The following is a 17,571-nucleotide window of genomic DNA, read 5'->3' as shown; positions in this document are numbered from 1 at the left end:
TATAAAATGGGCATTAAGAGTATATGACTCACAGAGTTTGTGTGAAAATTTAATGACCTAAATACTTAGTAGGCACGTAGTGCCTTTGCTCCTCACCAGAACCAGTAAGTGGAGAGGGAGGGAGATTGGGAAAAGAAGGAGCACTCTTAACATCCCCTCACACCGGCCTTGGCCCTGATGTACCTGTACTCCAGAACAAGAATCTTCATATTCCTAGTAGGTGTTCACCTAGTTTTAGGGCAGAAAATTTAGTATGGGGCACAAGTATTCTTTTAACCAACTAGTGGCTTGCACTTTTCTGTCTCCAGTGAGGGTAACTGTGGCTTGAGTAATGACAATGTGATGAACGTGTCCATTTTCAGCCAATACTGTGGCATCTGGTGTTTTCAATTCTGTGCCTGAGGGTTTGGTAGAAAGTATAAGAGGAGACTCCTGTGAGAAGCCTTCTCTTATTGATGTTCATATGAAGGTGTGGTTTTGAGTTGGTGAGCAGAGAGGGGCACTTCTGTGGTCAGGTGTGGGCTCCTCTGATGTATGTCATTCTTGGCAGATTACTCACTTCAAGATTAGGTAGTCTTCAGACAGGGAACCAGAACTTAGAAGGGGGCCCTCATCAGCAATGATAGGGAATTTTTTCTCAGGGCTCTGTTTTCTTTGATAAGGACTGTGAGAGGTGTAAAGCTGGGATCATAAGTTGATGTTACTTTGGCTGATTAGTAGTTGATACCTTGAGTATTAAATGCAAGTCTGCACTCAACAAGCAAGAGTGCTGTGATTGATTGGTGACATCTATCCTGAGCAGCCTATGAGAGACATGCAGAATGTAGGATGTGAACTGGCCATTCCTAGTGTGGAGATTCACAGGATCCCTCTAGGATGGCAGGGGCTAAATGTGACCTCCACCACAGGGAGGCAGAAGGGCAGCCAGGCAGGGAGGCCTTCCCACTGAAGCTACATACTAAAGATGGATAAACTACATCGTGTAAAACAGGTATGACTGCTTGCTTGCTCTTTTTTGTTGATTTATCTTTTTTTTTTATTTAGAGAGAGAGAGAGACAGCGAGCAGAGGAAGAGGGGCAGAGGGAGACGGAGAGATAGAGTCCTAAGCAGGCTCCACACCCACTGTGGAACATGAGGCAGAACTGGATTTCATGACCCTGAAATCATGACCTGAGCTGGAATCTAGAGTCTGATGCCACCTGGGTGCCCCTGTTGATTTATCTTTTTGACTCCTCCACCATTAGTGTAATCTTCCAAAAGACCTGTGGCCAGGTTTCTGCTTTATTGCAAGGGGGCTGGTGGAGGGTACAATGCTGGGCTGGAGGACAAAGGAGAAGGACAGATTCCTGAGAGTAGGGGAGCTGGCAGTGGATAGCACCCTAAGATCCCAAGGAGAAGGTCAACCTCAGGATCCAGGCTTACTTCCTTCTGTGTGGATTTCCTCTCCATCATTAGCTATAGGCCAGTAGAATTCTAATGTTCTGTAGGAAGCATTCCATCCTTCTTTTAGCTTCACCATTTCCAGGATTTTGCCAAAGACTATTGCCAAGATAGTTAATCAACCATTTCAATCCTTAACTCCATTAGGAAAAGTTATGGGAAAATTACATAAAAGAGGAAAGAAACTAAAAAGACTGAAATTGAGTGAGCATTTACCAAGTATTTTTATATATTATTTCTTTTGTTTTTAAACTGCCTTATTGACGTATGACTGATATTTAAAAAGGTGTACATATTTAATGTATACAACTCCATATGTTTGGGGGTAAATATCCATCTGTGAAACTATCACCTCTATCAAGGCCATAAAAATTTTCCAAAGTTCTCTTCTGCCCCTTTATCAACATCATCATCATTTGTGGTGAGTGCACTTGTATCTCACAATCACCTTGTGAATAAGTACTATCCTCACTATCTAATCAATGATGAAAGGGAGGTCCAGTGAGGGCCACGCCCTGGCCCTAAGTCTAAAATCCAGCTGAAAGCAGAGCCACACCCCCAAGCCCAAGCACAACAGTCCCCAGTGTGTGTGCTCCTTGGCTCTGCCATGCCCTGGAGTGTGGTGAGATTTGCAGTCCTGATAGAGCCACTGGAGGAGTGTGGGATCCCCAGGCCTCAACACCCACAGGGATTGCTGTCTAGGAAGGAGCCAGAAAATTTCACCTCCTGTGGGCACCTGGTAATCTGGGCAGACAGGAGAGGGTTGAGGCCTGGGATGCTCTTGTGCTCTTCGAACTGGGGAAGGGAGCATCTTCCCTGCCGAGAGGGGCCACTGTGAACTGAGGTGACCACCATATCTCCTGGACTGCTGGGTTCACAGACGCCCTAGCACCTGAACGACATTGTATTTGAGGGACCCCTCTAGGAACTGCTGTCTGGTCCTCTGTGCTAAAAATGCCCTTGACCATAGGACTTGCCTTACAGATTTTTTTTAATATATGTATTTTGATTTTTTTACATTAATAAAAAAACTCAAAGAACTGAATGGGGTGTTAGCTATGTGACTTTCACCAGTTTGAATGGAAATTGTGTAGCTAAATCAGGGAGCAAGGCATCCTTGAGTTCTTTGTGTGTGTGTGTGGTGGGGGGGTAGGGGTAGACATGATTTGACTGGATGTCACCATGAATATTTTTAGAGACCTTGAGAATACTCTGTAATTACACTATCTATACTTTGGGCCTAGTGTTATTGTTCAGTTGACAAAATACTTGCTGCTAATTACAATAAACAAAGGATTTCATTACTCTAAAAGAAAAAAAAAAAAAGGATTCTATAGCTTCTCTTTGCTTAAAAGCAGCCCAAAATACCTACTGGGATTGTTTTTTGTTGTTGTTTTTAATGGCTAGGACTGGCATACCAGACAATTTTTATCACAATTACATTAGTACAGTTTGCAAACAAGGGAGCCTTTCTTCACACCTTCTGTCTGATGTGGTGGCAGAGAGATTAGAGGAGGTTTGTGTAAAAAGTTTAAACTGAAGCCTGGATTCTGTGTGGCTAAATAGCAATGCTTATTCCAGCATTGTTCCCTTCTGGCTGTGGGGTGCTGTGTGGACAGAAGCCTCAGGATTTTTCTATTAGTTCTTGAGAAAGGAATTGAGATTTGCAGCCTCCCCTTTCAGATGACAGAGGAAGAGGAGGAAGAAAGGACACAGGCCACCTTGCCAGTCTGTGTGGGTTTGAAGGCTGAGTTTTTCAGACAGGAGAGAAGGGGCAGACTGGTCCAAAACTAAGCTCTGGCTCTGGCGGTATTTTATTTTATTATTTTATTATATTTTTTAATTAAATTTTTAATTTTAATTCCAGTATAGTGAACATACAGTGTTCTATTAGCTTCCGTTGTACAATATAGTGATTCAATACTTCTATATGTTAGTCAGGGTTTATCATGATATGTGTGCTCTTAATCCCCTTTACCTATTTCACCCATTCCCCCACTCCCTTCCCTTTGGCGACTGGCATTTTGTTCTCTGTTGTTAAGAGTCTGTTTCTTGGTTTGTCTCTCTCCTTTTTTATCCCTTTGCTCATTTGTTTTGTTTCTTAAATTCTACATATAAGTGAAATCACATATCTGTCTTTTTCGGACTGACTTATTTTACTTAGCATTATACTCTCTAGCTCTATCCATGTTGTTGCAGATGGCAAGATTTCATTTCTTTTTGATAGCTGAGTAATATTCCACCCCCACACACTTATTTATCTATTCATCAATTGATAGATGTGGGGTCTTCCCACAGGTTGTCTATTGTAAATAATGCTGCAGTAAACATAGAGGTACATATATCCCTTTGAATTAATGGGGTTTTTTTGGTATTTTTTGGAAAATGCCCAGTAGTGTGATTACTGGATCTTAGAGCAGATCTCTTTTTAATTTTTTAAAAAAGATTTTATTTATTCATGAGAGACAGACAGAGAGAGAGAGAGAGAGGCAGAGACATAGGCAGAGGGAGAAGCAGGCTCCCTGCAAGGAGCCCGACATGAGACTCGATCCTGGGTCTCCAGGATCACGCCCTGAGCCAAAGCAGACGCTCAACCGCTGAGCCACCCATGCGTCCCTCTTTTTCATTTACTGAGGAACCTCCATACTATGCTTCACGGTGGCTGCACCAGTTTGCATTCCCACCAACAGTGCACAAATGTTCCTTTTTCTCCACAACTTCGCCTACACCTGTTGTTTCTTGTGTGTTTGATTTTAGCCATTCTGACAGGTGGGAGGTGCTATCTCCTTGTGGTTTTGATTTGTGTTTCTCTGGTGGAATTTTAGTTCCACCAGAACTGTGTCACTGGTGGCAAGTTGCCTTACCTCGCTGAGCCTCATATACAAACTGGAAAGAATGACAGCACCTCCCTGATAGCATTGTTATAAGTGGATAGAAAGCCCTTAGTACAGCGCTTATACAGGGAGTGTTTATATGTAGCTGCCCATTATTTTAAAGATGTGCTCAATAAATATGTGGTGAATGCATGAAGAATATTGGTTCTGATCACAGGATGCTTCAGGCAGTGTTTTCCATTTTCCTACGAAGAAAGCCTAATGAAGTGCCAGCCTCCTCCAGGAACCTTATAACTTGTTTGTTTGTCTCCAACAAGGAAGGCTGCTAATCTTCCTGTTGAACTGTGGCCACCTGCACTCTGCAGCAATAGCAGCCAGGAGCTCTTACTGTAGCCGGAATGGAATTAGGGCTAGGCTGACAGAGGGGCCGGCCAAGGGTGCAGGTAGGCACTTCCATAGCTAAATATAGCTAATGCTTATTTAACTCTTGCCATGTGCCAGGCACTGTTCTCAACACTTTATGCTTAGAACAGCAATCCTACCAATGGGCACTATTGTTATTCCCATTTCACAGAGGAGAAAGCTGGGGGAGAGAGAAGTTCTGTTAGGAGGTCTCTTGAGATCTCACATCTTGTGAGTGACAAAACTGGGATCCCAGCACTGGTATTCTGACTCTAGCGTTCCCCCCACCACTGTACTCTTTGGTCGCCCTGGAGCCTGTAAATCTGAGGGTGCCCTGAATAAAATTTATGTTATGGGTTGGCAACAGGACGTTGGTTCTCTGATCTACAGGTGCCTTGCTGAGAAATACACCCAGGGCAGACCACCCAGCTGGTGTCTTGAGCTGATCTGGCTTCAAGCTCCTAAGCATGTGTGTGTAGGCACATGGGTGTGTGCATGCACACACGTACGCATGCATACACACACCTGTTTGCGGTGCTTCTTCAGAATTTCATGGGGCATAGACAAGCAAGTGAGAAATAGTATGGGGACCAGAGCAGGACACTGCATAATTGAATTAAGGAATTTTGAAGAGAAGGGAAGAAATGGGTTTCCAAATACTTTGTGCTTGCTGGAGGGCTCTCATAGGGTCATCTTTTTTTTTTTTTTTAAGATTTATTTATTTATTCATGAGAGACCCTTGCGGGGGTGGGGTGAGCAGAGACACAGGCAGAGGGAGAAGCAGGCTCCATGCAGGGACCCTGATGTGGGACTTGATCCCGGGCCTCCAGGATCAGGCCCTGGGCTGAAGGCAGCACTAAACCGCTGAGCCACCCGGGCTGCCCTCATAGAGTCGTCTTATTTCCATTTACCATGAAACATTTTTTTTAAGCTTGCCTATCTGGGCTGAAGATAAAGTCATAGTCTTCCCTAATTGTCCGCCTCTCCTAGGAACACTCTCCCTGCTTTAGGCGAGGACAGCTGACAGTCACAGAGATTTTACTGGCAGACAGACTCCAGCATGTGCCCTGGTCTATACCCTCCTGCCTTTCCTCTCCAGGGAGTACAGGGCTGTGTAAATCAGCCATGAGGAGGGCTTAGCAATTAAGGAACCTGACACCTAGGTGATTGCTCCATCCCCAGAGGTTTCCAAACCTTTTTGAGCTATGAATCTCTGTGTTCAGTGTAAATCCCAGGCCCCTGTGTGTGAGGCAGCTGAAAGTGGAGCTGCTCTGGAGGAAGCTGGGGTCCTGGAGGCCTGTTTCCTCTCCCACGATGATACTCTGGGGGTAGAGAAAAGCAGTTTGAAAGCCCAGAGAGCAGCTCTCCATTCCTTTTTATAGCTCTGAAGACCAGCTTCTCTCCCTTTTGCCCTCCATTCGTCTCATCTTCTGGGTGCCTGTGATCCTCTGTGACAAATAGGCATAGCTAGAGTGCAGACAGGATCAAAAGGCAGTGCTAAGGGGCCAGACTTAACACTCATTCTGTTCCAATCTTCCCTTAAAAAAAAAAAATGAGACGTGATGGTGGTGAAAAGTATGTGAAAGAATAGTTTAGAAGTTTGGAACATGGTTTATAGAGTCAGACTGCCTGAGTGTGTAGCCCAGCTCTTCTATTTACTAGCTAGCTGTGCGACCCTGGACAATTTTTTTCACCTCTCTGTGCCTTAATTTTCTCATCTATAAGATGGGGATTAAATAATAACAAACTATCTCATTGGGTGGTTGTGAGACTTAACTGAATTCATATATAAGATGAACTTAGAAAGGTTCTTCGCACATGGTAAGTGCTAAATACGTGTTAGCCATTATAATTTAAATAATTATATCTCTCTTCCCACAAGTGAATCCAATATATCCTAAGGTATAAATGACAGACTTTCTGACAAGTAGGCTTTTTTTTTTTTTTTTTTTAATGGAAGAGGAAGAGCACAAAGCAATACTAGAAGGGAAAAGAGAAATAGTTTCATGGAGGGTAGTACAACCACAAAAAGGGAATCCCAGAGTCTGAAGGAGACATTAGTCCCTGAATACAACTATACTAGGCCAGTTACTATAGGGTCTTGAGCGATTTAAAAAAGGAGGCTGTTTGGGCACCTGGTTGGCTCAGTTGGTACAACATGTGACTCCTGATCTTTGGGTTGTTAGTTCTAGCTCCATGCTGGGGGTAGAGATTACTAAAAAAAAAGAAAAAGAAAAGAAAAAAAGAAATTGGGTTCTACCTTATAAGAACCTAAGAGAACAAAAAAACTCACTGGAATTTTATACAATAGTTTTGTTTTATGAACCAGCACTACCTCACCCAACCATTTTATGGTAAGCCATTTCCCTTTCTTTCTTTTCTTTTGGAGATGGACTCCCTTTTGTTATATGAGATGCTAAGGTATTTTGAGCTATTTCAGGCCTGTAGCCCTGCTCCAGGTGCTGGGCTAGGAGAGCGTCACAGATTCTGGCCGGAAGACTTCCTGAGGGGTTGAAGGAGGCTGCAGGGCAGAAATGCCAGGTTTCTCTGGAAATCACTAGCCTGCTAAATATAGCAGTGATTATACAGTTACTTCGTTGATTTTTTTTCTAATCACAGTTTACTGGAGGCCTTAACCTTTAGAATTCTTCACAGGAGGAGGGCTGGAAAAGCTATTCTGGTATCCTTTCACAATAAACATCTTTGAAGAGTAATTAAGGCAACATATTGTTACCTTGGTTCCACAGAAGAAAGCCTAGAGTTCACAGGAATCAGAAAATAAACAGACTTCAGGTGAGCTGAAGCAAGGACAGAAATAGGCCCAGGAACTCAGACTCCAAGGCTAATGACATCACAGATATAGGGAAGTTGGGTTAAAGGATCCCATCTGTTAATTCTCCAATTTTTTAAGAGTTGAGAGCAACAAGAGTTAAGTTCAACATAGAAGTGACACTGTTTAGTGTTAGAAGCAAAGGAAATTTTGGACATATATAATTGTAGGACATATATAATCATACACAGGGAAATTGTAAATTTATATGCTTATATTTTATGTATAATTTATATACATATGTATATAAACACATATGTATTTATGTTTTATAAAACATATAAATATAGTCCATCAGAAATCATTATGATTGAGGGAGTGATAGATAATCTGCAAGGGAGGAAGGTATGATGGTCCAAAGATGTATTTCCCTCTTGTTCCTCATAATTTTGACTAGACAATACTTTGATTCTGGCTGGAGTCTAGTGGTCAAATGTTTTAATTCAGTGAGGCCACCTGGGGAGAGCTATATAGCTAGACATGTAGTTTAATTGACACTGACTCTAGTGATTAATTTGGTCCTGGCCTTGTAAAAGGAGAGGCCTAGGGTCAAGTTCATCTTGAGTCAGTGGTGAACCCCCAGAGGAACAAAAAGAGTAAGATGGGTGCTGGGTTTTTAAAGAAAGCAAGAAGGATATAGGAAGGGAATACTGCTCCCTCCGCCCACCCTCCAAATTCCTGGGTCACTGGGAAAGATTAGGGTAATTGGGAAGAACTCAAAGCTGCTCTGAAGCTCCTCTGAAAACTCCCAGTTTATAATTCTTATTTTTAATTTAATAAATATGTGTTGCGATTTCAGGCACTGTTTTGAGTACTAAAGGATGGGGAGCAGAAAGACAAAATAAACAGACACATTCCCTAACCTTAGTTTAAAGCTAATGAGAGTATATTTGATGTGTACGCAAGTAACACACAGCAGCTGTGGGGCAAGTGAGTTCATTTTGAAATTATCCAGGCTATGTTTCCAAATTGAAGCACGGGAGACTGGTCCCCCTTTGAAATCCCTCTGTGGCCATGTGACTCATGTTGGCGTGTTTGCCTGTATCTCAGGGAAGAGGACAGGGTGACAGAGGGACTGCTGTTAAGCCTCCTCTCCTTTTTTTAATGTGTGGGAAATTCTACTTGGGTCTGGAGGACTTTAATATTTGTAATAATCCATGGTATTTTTGGCTATAGTGCCTGAAAAAATGAACTTGTCAGCATCTTTATTCTTATCTCTTTGGGGGAAGAGGGCTAGAGACATGCAAAATGGTAGTCAGAAGCCCGGCCACCCATTTAGCCCCTCTCAGCACTTGGTCCTGAGCAAAGGCAGCAGCTCAGATATTTAGAGTCAAAATCCTGATGGAGGAACTTTGTTCAAAGTTCAGTCACAGTCTGGGATGGAGAACTTTGCATGCCCACTTCCCTTGTTAATAGCTTTGCTGACCTTCTCTAAAGCAAAAGTCATTAGAATGTTGAGTTATGATCTGTTTCTTGTAAAATTGTGCCAGTCCCCCATTTATAGCCCTGTATTTCAACCAATTCTAATTACTTCTTAGAAAATACTTCTTTCAAGCCTTGGAGAATATTTCAAACCCTTATCCAAGCAACCAAGCATACTTCTTGGTTTGCAAGCTAATTGTGACCTGATGCACACAAGTCTCAATGAAAGACCACTCCCCCTTCCCAGCAGCCATATAATCGTTATCTCTGGGCCTCCAATGAGCCAGTGTCATTTGATTTCCTAACCTTGGAAGATAGATCTTTCATGGAGGATGCTGGGTATTAGGAAGCTAATGAGGAAAAACAAAACAATTCTTGCTTTTTTTTTCTTTTTCTTGAAGAATTTTCTGCATTTCCCCAGGGAGGGTCTTTCCTTCTCTCGTTGCTGACATCATTTGAAGTCACTGGCCATTCTCTTCCTCCACCTCTGGAGAGTAGGCTGGTTCAATTCAGAATCCATTGTGGGGTCCTGGTTAATGGAGTCCTTGTATGGCCTCTGCTTTATCTCTACAAAATCCCCACAAGGTAGAGAGAGAGAGAGAGAGAGAGAGAGAGAGAGAGAGAGAGAGAGAGAGAGAATCCCCATTGGCTTATGAAGTCAAGAGATCTTTGGTACATCTCGAACTTGGTTGAGTTCAGTGGATGTTCTCTTTCACCCATCTTTTTAAATATATTAGCTTCTATCATTTCAGAGAGTTTAAGCAACTCAAAGATTTTTGGAGGTCTCTGTTCCTTTTATGCTTTGAGTGGGAGCAAAATCACCAGCAGTGCTGAGAGGAAACATTTTTATAGACTTTCTAAATCTCCCCACTGCCGAGAAGAATTAAAAAAAAAAAAAAAAAGAAGAAGCATTTCTCTTGTCTCTTTATTTCTAATCACTTTTTCCTTCTAACGGGACTGAAGCACCATGAGAAATGGCACTCTTTTACGGCAAGGACTCATTTGCCCATAACGAACACTGAGTACAAAAGCAAATTAAAAAACAAAACAAAACAAAAAACAAAAAACCAACCCTATGCTTAGAGAGACCATTAGGAACGATTTGACATTTATTGAACAACAGATGGCGATTAAAAGCATAAAAGCTAGATTGCCTTGCTAGAAACAAAGGGTAGTTCTACTGAGGAAGTCTAACGTTTCAATTAAAATACCTCTCAATGTCAATTAAATCATATGAAGATAAGTCTGAAAATGGTTTCTAGCTGCACTATAATCAATAGTGCAGTTAAAATCCTCATCAAGAAGCACCCAAGTTTTTAGTTTGACAGTTTGCTAAAAGATTAGCCAAAGCTTCAGGAAACCATTTCCTTCAGTGTAGGGTTCAAAAGGTAAACATTTAACCAGGAGTGCTTCCTACGTATTAAACAGATTTATTTCAACGATGAGAAAGAAGCCTTGCTGCCTTTGCTTTGTTTCAAATCTCAACCACTTTTCAGTATGGATTAGGCATTCGTGAGGGGTGAAAAAAATAACCCCATTATTTTCACAGCAAGGATCTCACTCTAATGATGTTCACATTCATTTGGGAAATAGCAAGTTGGAGTGGAGAGAGAAGTGGTTTGGTAATGAGACAGATTTTGGTTTGAAACACAGCTCAGTCACCTTGGGTGGGTATCTTTAGTGATCAGAATGTTTTCTCATTTGTAAATTTCTTATTTCTCATTTGTAAAATCTTCATCGCCATACCACCTTTCCTAGATTGCCTGGTGCTTTCTAGGCTCTCAGTAAATGGAGGCCCCTATCTTTAGCTCTCTTTTGGAAGAACTTTATGATAGAGAATCCACTTTAGCAGATCTTACCAAAACTGGGTTCCGTGAGGCAGTGGTTTTGCTACAGTTACATGCCAAAAGGTTAATGCATGCTAATGTTAGCGTAGGCAGTTAGTTAGGTTCTAACAGATAACCTAGGTGAGCATCATGGAAATCAAGGCCAGCTGTTGGGAAGATCAGAGGCTGGTCCTCGCAGCACTCCACAAGAAGCCAGATCTAGACTTGGGCCAGTCATGGTGGCTGCATGTGTAACTCAGCCACTGTGCTGTATGCCTGTCCTTAAATTCATTCTTGTGACAAGACCAAGAACCTTCAGCAATTCCTTCAGGTCTGGCTGAGTCAAGGCCCTGAGACCCAGGGTCTCCACAGTTCACCTGGGGTTGAATCTTTCACTGTGGGATGAATTGTTTCCCTCTAGAATTTATATATTGAAATTTTGGAATGTGACTATTTGGAAATAGGGTTGTTGCAGATGTTATCAGTCAAGTCAAGATGGGATCATTACTGTATAATGGGAAACCCTCATCCATTGTGACTGGTGTCTTTATAGAAAAGGAAAATATGGAGGCAGTCACCCACACAGGGAGAATGGCAAGTGAATGCGAGGACAGAATTTAGGGTGATTCTATAAGCCAAGGACTGTCCAAGAGTGCCAGGAGACCACTAGAAGCTAGGAGAAAGTCTTGGAATAGATTCTCCCTCACAGCCTCCGGAAGGAACCAACCCCCGCTCCCCCCCCCCCCCACACACACACCTTGCTCTCACACTTGCAGCTTCCAAAATTGTGAGATGATAAATTTCTGTTGTTGAAGCCGCCAGGTTAGGGAGCTTTGTTATAACCACCCAAGCAACCTGATACACTAGGTCAAATACATTTGGTAAACATTGGTACAGCACCCTTTTGACATTTCATAAAGCAGTTTACTAAAGTCAGGTCTCTGAGAAATCCTGCTCTGAGAATTGTCTCTACCTTTACTGAATTCAGGGTTTCCCAAATCCTTGGCCATGGAAGACTTTCCCATTGCATAAATACCTATTTACATACTTTAGCACTACTTTGGGAAAGAATGCTCTGGAAAGCTTTTCCCTGAGCCCCACCTTACAACAATTCTTTCACTTCAGCTAGTCAGCTCCGGGGCTGTCACTCTAGCTCTTGCTTCATCACCAGCCACAACCAGTCACTTATCCTCATGCTAAGCACCACTCCACAATGATGCCAGCCCCTTTGTCATCACTGTATCCCTAAGCAACTTTCCCTGATGCTCTCTCCCTTTTGCTCCACTTCTGCTCTCCAGGTGTTAGGTGTTGCTTGAGAAAGTGATGGAACTGAGTTAAATGATGGATTTGGATCCTGGGCAGTAAAATGTAATACATTTCAAGCTGAGTCTCCACTGCTTCTCAGTAATCCTTATTTTCTTGTATGTTTCTCTGGTGCTTGCATGCCTCCGTTTATGCATGCACTCATTCATCACCTCACGAGTGGCCCACCAGGAGCCGATGCCTGTACCAGTCACTGGGTAGGTATGTGAATAGGGGCAGGCATTGATGAATTGTTTCCCTCAGATGCTGATGGCCTAGCAGAGGAGGTAAACCAACACTAGGAGAGGAAAAGCATTCAGGGAAGTACCATTATATAAAGCAGCAGAGGGAATACAGAACCAACAACTGGTTGCTGGCCAAGGGTGGGAGAGTGTATTTCAGGCAGAAGGAATAGCAGATGTATTCAGAAAACTTCAAGTCCTGGTCAGATGTTAGGTTACTAGTTGAGGGAGAAGAGGATGTGAAGCTGGGAAGGGGCCAGGGATAAGAATGTTACGTGCGGAGGCATTTGCAGTTGATCTCATAGGGAAGGAGAAGCCATTGATCTATCTGTACATGTGTAGTGATCGGATTTTCATTTAAGTAAGATGACTATGGAATTATACGTGATTTTAATTTTCTTCTTTGTCCTTTTTGGTATTTTCAAGATTCTCTGCCTGCTTTAGTTTTTGTGTTGCATGAATGTATTTTTATCAAAAGGATTAAAAAGTTCAGACATATACAGAGAGAATTCGGCTTTTCTGACCACTTTCCCCACCAACTTAGATTTTTTTCTGATAAGTTTAGTTTATTTTTTTTTAATTTATTTATGTATTCATGAGAGATACAGAAAGAGAGGCAGAGACATAGGCAGAGGGAAAGGCTCCTACAGGGAGCCTGATGCGGGACTCGATGCCAGGACCCTAGGATCACACCCTGAGCCAAAGGCAGATGCTCAACCACTGAGCCACCCACGTGCCCCAGTTTAGTTTATTCTTTCAGTCCCTCATTTACCTTGCTATATATTTGTGTGTATGTGAACACACACATAAATATATTCATGTGTGCACACACACATAGATACATGCATGGATTCAACTTTGTTAGTTATAAAACAGATACAACCATGCTATGCCTCTGTCTGATGACTTATATTTTCACATTGCAACTCTTTCCACATATGGGTTATTTCATTCTTTATGATGGTTTCATAGTATTCCATAGAATAAATGTAATATAATTTTTGTTAACCACTCCCTCATATAAGGAAATTATTATAACAAGTAACACTTCAAGGATATTTTATACATGAATTTTGTGCACATGTGCAAGTGTTTTCTTAAAACTCTTATAAGAAGGATTATTGGGTCAAAGACTATACAGCATTTAAAATTTTGAAAAATACTGTCAAAAATGACAGCCAAAATAGCCCCAGTGATTCACTCTTCTGCCGTTTTTCAGTGAATGAAATCAATATTTTATTTTTTTCCAATTTCTAAGGCCAAAATTTTATTTAAAAATATCCATCTCCCTTCTTACTAATGAAGCTGAGGATCTTTTCGTATGTACATTTCCTTTTTTTTTTTTTTTGTTCTTTTTTTTTTTAAGATTTTATTAATTTATTCATGAGAGACACAGAGAGACACAGGGAAGAGGAGGAACAGGCTCCATGCAGGAAGCCTGATATGGAACTTGATCCCAGAACCCCGGGATCATGCCCTGAGTCAAAAGCAGATGCTCAACTTCTGAGCCACCCAGGCATCCCCATATGCACATTTTCTATTTGTATTTCTTGTTCTGCAAATTGACAGTTTTTAATCCTTTGCTGATTTAAAAAATTGAGATTCTCATTTTTATCTTATTAATTTGTGGAATCTTTTTATGTGATGTGCCTTTGTCATTTTAATATGTGATATTTACAAAAATGTCTTCCAATCTGGGACTTACCTTTTAACTTTGTTTATTTTCACTTTTATTATAAGGAAATTTAAAATTTATAGGCAATAAGACCTGATAATTTGTTTCTCTATGAATTCTAGGTATTGTGTCTTGCTTAGGAAAGATTTTTCCACACTAGACTAATTTTTAAATTATGTTTTTCTTTTGATGCTTTTATGGATTCCAGACTATAATATGGCATTTTTGCACATGGTGTGATATTGGGATGTAAGTTTTTTATTTTTTTTGATTGAAAAAGTTTAACCAATGTCCCAATGCCCTGTATTGAATAATAAAATACTATTATAATCAGAAATAAAATATTTTAAATATGTATATTAATTTGGTGTCATCATACAGGTTGGATTGGAAGGGATTAAGGAGATGAAAAAGAATAAGAACTTAATTGTTAAAATATAATTTGGACCACCCCTCCATCCACCCCCCACCCCTAGTTTTTTACTAGACGGAAAATTCCCAGGTAAGGAAGTCTGATAACTTAAACCAGGGAAGTGGCTTTGGCAGTAATAAAGGTGACCAAGAAAAGAGGACATGAAATTGAGAAATCTCTGGGAAGAGAACAAGTAGGGATTTATAACTGACCATCTGAGGAAGAGGGACAGATCCTCTGATTCTCAGGTTTCCAATCTGGGTGACATTAAGAAATGTCACTAAGAAATATCCTGGACAGGAGAATAGATTGAGCACAATAAAATATGTTTCACCATCCAAATTAATAAAAATGCTGGGTAAAGCATTTAAACATTAAAAGTTAAAATGCACACTAAAAGCAAGGAGGCTGTCCAATGCTAAAAATATAAAGGGAACTCAGAGTGGTGAGTAGGAAGAAAGCCATGTGGCTCTAGAGAGGCCTGCAGCCAAGGGAGGCTTGAGTGGTTATGTTTTGAATAGCATCTTGGAAATGAAGTTAAGTCCAAAACCTGCAAGTTGGCCTGGGGGGCCTCAGAAATTGAATACCCTATGTGAGACTTTGAGCTAGAAAAGTGCTTCAATTCCTTAGAAGGGGAAAAATAATCACTGCCCACTATACAGGGGCTGCAGCCTGAAATAAGCGGCTGCCTCAGGCCAAGGGTGAGAGCCATCTTACCTGGTTAAATCCGGGACTGTGCTACAGGCAAGCACAGAGCCCAAAGACATGCTGCCTGTGTGCAACAGGAACCCAGAGACCATAAGCTCAATCACTGGTTTGGGACTGGTCAACCCCATGGTGCCTGAGCAGACAAACTAGAATTACCCAACTGGGAGGCTAAGAAGTAGGAAAACTGGTGACAGACAGACAGATAGATATTGATAGATGGATGAGTTCCAAACCCAGACGCTCAGTAGTACAAGCCCAGAGTATCAAGAATCATGAGCAATCCTAAAAGCCAATAGAGGGGAAGAATAAAAAGGTAAACTATAACCTCCAGTAGTAAGATGGACAGCATACTTCTTAGCAGTGATAGTTGTCGTAAGGCAATGGAATAGATTATCAAAGTCCTAAAGGCAAATGACTGGGGATTTAAAACTTTATAATGAGTAGGATATTTTGTGCTTCATGTTTTAGTCTTGGGTCAGGTGCTTGTTTTACCTATTTAAAAAATTAAGAGTGAGAGTAAGAACAAGACATTTTAGGCCTGCTAGGACTTAGAAAGTTTACTTTCCCCAGTAACATGAGATAGATCACACTCACTAAAGAAGATTGCTAAATGATATACTTTAGTCTGAAGAAAAATATATTTGGGAGGAAGAAGCAGAATGTAAGCAGCAAAGGGAACAAGTAAATTATGGTGGTAAATCTAAATGAGAATTGAGATTAAAATCAATGAGAATAATAACAACATTGTTCATCATATGTGCTGAAAACAAAACTATCCAAAATATCAAACAAATAAACAAAGCACAACAGCAGGGGAGTGATTCTGGAGAATGTCAAATTATACAAGGTCCTAATTTAGTTTAGAAGGATGACAGATATATGTATGAACTTTAGCCTTTATTAGAAAAATTTTAATTTAACTTTCTCTCTCTATATATATACACACATATATAAAACTTTATGCATATTATAAATGTGTATATTAATGATACACATATAGGAGAAATTTAGGTATAATTACTAAAACAACAAACATAGATTAAAATGCTAAATGAGTAAAGGAAAATGAAGAAAATGTGATTAATCCACAAAAACCAAGACAAGAACATACATAAGGAAAGTGAAAGCATGGCAAATAGAGAATATCAGAGGAATTTATAAGCATATCAGTGCATGGCAGAGAGACCCCAGAAAATAACTTAGGCATGGCACTTGATTTGTTACTGGAAGGACATCCACACCAGTGGGGGAAAGCTATTCCTATGAAGTACATGATGTTGAAACAGCTGACTTTCTTCAAGAAAAGAAAATGAGAATTTGATCACTATTTCACACCACACACAAACAAATTCCAGACAAAAATGCGAAAAATGAAACTCTAGGAAATGAAAAGAAACCACCAGGAAAAACATGTCAAAAAAACCCCACAAAAACCTCCACAGAAAATAATTGAAAAAAATGTGAACTCAAGATAAAGAAGGAATTTTTTAAAAAGTAAAATACCACATTCTATTAAGGAAAAGCCAGATAAATTTGACTCCACAAGGCATAGTGCTCTATAAATGAAGTTTAAAAACAACCTATGGACTAGGAGCAGATATTTTCTGTTTACATAAGAAAGGATCAATGTTTGGAATAAAAAATTCCTATAAATGAATAAGAAAAAGACAAACAATATAGAAAAAAATCAAAGGATATAGGAAGCAAGTCACAGTAGAGATGTGAATGAACAATAAACACACAACATTTGAAAAGCTTTCCATTTTACTTGCAAAATTAAAAAAAAAAGATTTTATCTATTTATTCATGAGAGACACACACACAGAGAGAGAGAGAGAGAGAGAGAGAGAGAGAGAGAGAGGCAGAGACATAGGCCGAGGGAGAAGCAGGCTCCCTGTGGCAAGGCCGATTTAGGACTTGATCCCAGGACCCCAGGATCACGACCTGAGCGAAAGGCAGATACCCAACCACTGAACCACCCAGGTGCCCCTGGAAAATGCAAATTAAAATAGGCAACAAGATGTTTTCCCTTCTGTGTGCAAAAAGTAAAGTCTGACACTTCCACATATTGGTGAGCATGTGGGAAAATGATACTCAATAAACCATTGAAAGAAAAATATACCTGACATTCAAGCTGGTATCTTATTATTTTTCCTTTTTGTTTGTTTTGTTCACTGTATACTGGTCCTGGCACAGGACATAGGCGGTGGGCAGGGCACATGACATGATTTTTTGAATGAACAAATGAATACCCCCAAAGAAGCCAGGTATCATCTCTCTCGGTTTATGGACTAAATGTTTGCATTCCCCCCAAATTCAGATGTTGAAACTATCCCTCAAATGCAATGCTATAATGAGATGGAGACTTTGGGAGGTAATTAGAATTTGATGAGGTCATGAGGGTGGAGCCCTCTTGAGTGGGATTAGTGCCCTTAGAAGAGGAGACTCCAGAGAGCTTGCTTCTCCTCCCGTCTCTC

At 40.8% G+C, this 17,571-nt stretch overlaps 1 long non-coding RNA gene across 1 annotated transcript in view; it reads right to left on the bottom strand.

Moving 5' to 3' along the window:
• Positions 1 to 6,658: 6,658 nt before the first annotated feature.
• Positions 6,659 to 17,571, bottom strand: part of LOC140608085 (uncharacterized) — a 112,043-nt gene continuing 101,130 nt past the window's right edge. The window contains exon 3 of the long non-coding RNA XR_012010068.1: positions 6,659 to 9,496. This is a non-coding gene — a long non-coding RNA (uncharacterized lncRNA). The remainder of the gene's footprint in view (positions 9,497 to 17,571) is intronic.

This window comes from Canis lupus, chromosome 17 (assembly GCF_048164855.1).
Source record: "Canis lupus baileyi chromosome 17, mCanLup2.hap1, whole genome shotgun sequence".
In the NCBI taxonomy this organism is placed as follows: Eukaryota; Metazoa; Chordata; class Mammalia; order Carnivora; family Canidae; genus Canis; species Canis lupus.
Note: the sequence above shows the minus strand (reverse complement) of the source record. Positions and strands in the feature narration are given on the sequence as shown.